General features: G+C 38.5%; 1 pseudogene; it reads left to right on the plus strand.

The window, feature by feature from the left end:
* Window positions 1-1001: 1001 nt before the first annotated feature.
* Window positions 1002-1100, plus strand: LOC132301874 (small nucleolar RNA R71; annotated as a pseudogene).
* The last annotated feature ends 1017 nt before the right edge of the window (window positions 1101-2117 follow it).

A 2117-nucleotide genomic window follows, 5' to 3' on the forward strand; every position in this document is an offset into this window, starting at 1 on the left:
TTAAGGTTGCACCGGTTCACTCTCTTCATTAGACATTCTAACTTGATTGTCCACAATCCTACCACTCCGCAAGGTAGTAACCGCATTAACCTGTTCAATAGTGTGGCCTTCCGATGAGGAATGGGTTTCCACAACATATTGTTGCTTAGGTGGGGCATTAATAGGCATCTTTCCCTTCTCTCTTGTATTGAGAGTGCTTGCTATTTGCACTACTTGGGTTTCTAGCTTCGCAATAGATTGAGTGAGAATGAAGCAATTGAGTGTTAGCCTCTAAATTGCCCAAAGCATTCAAAACTTTTTCTTCAAAGGCGGAACTTCTAATATTACCTTGGGAATAAGATTGGCTGGGAAAATGAGAATTAGCAAATTGATTCCCTTGTGATTGATAAGGTCTATAACCTTGGGATCCTTGGTTTTAAAGTGGAGGTGGAATGTACTTCCCTTGAAAACCACCTTGGGATGGGTTTGAGCCCTCTCCTTGGTTTTTCCAAGAGAAATTCGGATGATTCCTCTAACTTGGATTATAGTGAGTACCATAAGGATTGTTCCCTTGGTTCCCAAAAGCTGCATTGACTTGTTCATTAGGTTCATTTTACACTTGTCCGTGAGGACAATGAGAAGTAGAATGAAGAACATTAGAACAAGTCATACATGTTTCATTTGATGTACGATGAGAATGGTTAGGGAAGGAAGATACTTGGTTCGCCGAGTTTTGGTTAATCAAAAATTGATCAAACCTTTGTGATAAAGACTTCATTTCGGCGGCTATTTCATTTGAATGGTCGACTTGATGTAAGCCAACACTCTTCCTACTTTGTGAATTTCTACCATTCTTGGATGATAGTGTTCTATGCAAAGAATTTTCACTCATGCTCTCATAAAGACACCATACGTCATCCTCATGCCTATCAATGTATGAGCCACCCAAGGAAGCATCAACCATACCCTTATAGTTGTCCGATAAGCTTTCAAAGAAATATTGAACTAATTGCCATTTGGGCATGTCATGATGTGGACACTTCTTAAGCAATTCATTGAAACGTTCCCATGCCTCATGAAACGTTTCTCCATCCCCATATGAAAATTCTCGAATTGAGGTTCTCATGGCATTGGTCTTAGAAACCGGATAGTACTTCTTCAAGAACTCTTATTGCATTTCTGCCCAAGAAATGATTGAAAAATGCCTAAGATTGTTAAACCAATACTTTGCCGTGTCTTTTAAGATGAATGGAAAAAGTTTGAGTCTTAAAACCTCTTTCGGCATGTCCGTATATTTTACGGTGGAACATACTTTAAGAAACTCATCCAAATGCTTGTAAGGTTCTTCACTTGGAAGTCCATGATAGTTAGGAAGCATTTGAATGGTTTGTGGCTTAATTTCATAATGATGTGCTCTAAATGGAGGCAATTGGATGCATGTAGGTGCATTATACTCATTAGGCACATAATGTTCTCTTAAAGCAAGAGGTGGATTAGCTAATTGAGGTGCAACATGAACACCTTGGTTTTGAATTCCTTGATTGATGATGGGAGGTTGTGGAGCATACATTGGCATTGGCATTCCATATGGAACTTGGCCTTGTTGTTGTGGTGGTTAGTAAATGAATGGCCTAGGCATGCCTAATGGTACTTATATGTTCTCATTGTGCGCATTGGGATGAAGGATACCTTGTTAGTCTATGTGACCAAGGTCCTCAACATGATCATCATTATGGTCATCCATTGATAGATTGGTTCTATTTGAACTTCCTCTTCCCCTAGGATTTCTAACGATGGATTCAAGATGCAAATCAAGAGGAACAAGAGTTGGTCTCAATGAACGATGTCCATGCATGCACAATGCGAAACACAACAAGCACAAAGAATGACAAACACTATGCCTTCACAACAATTTCGATTAAACTTCTTCCACAAACACTTAATTCATACTCCCATGCTTTAACAACAATGATGCAAGAACAACTAAAAATAAGCCTCCACGCGGGCCGATGATTTAACTAAGGGATTGAGTAAAGAAAATCTCACAAAGGTCCTTTAGCACTTTAACTCCAAATTTAAAGCTTAGCTTAGCAAATTTTTAGAATTTTTAGCTTTTCTTTTTTTTTTTTTTTTTTTTT

The sequence above is a fragment of the Cornus florida genome, unplaced genomic scaffold (assembly GCF_030987335.1).
Source record: "Cornus florida cultivar Cherokee Brave unplaced genomic scaffold, ASM3098733v1 CherokeeBrave_3.0.0_Hap2_Chr03, whole genome shotgun sequence".
Lineage (NCBI taxonomy): Eukaryota > Viridiplantae > Streptophyta > Magnoliopsida > Cornales > Cornaceae > Cornus > Cornus florida.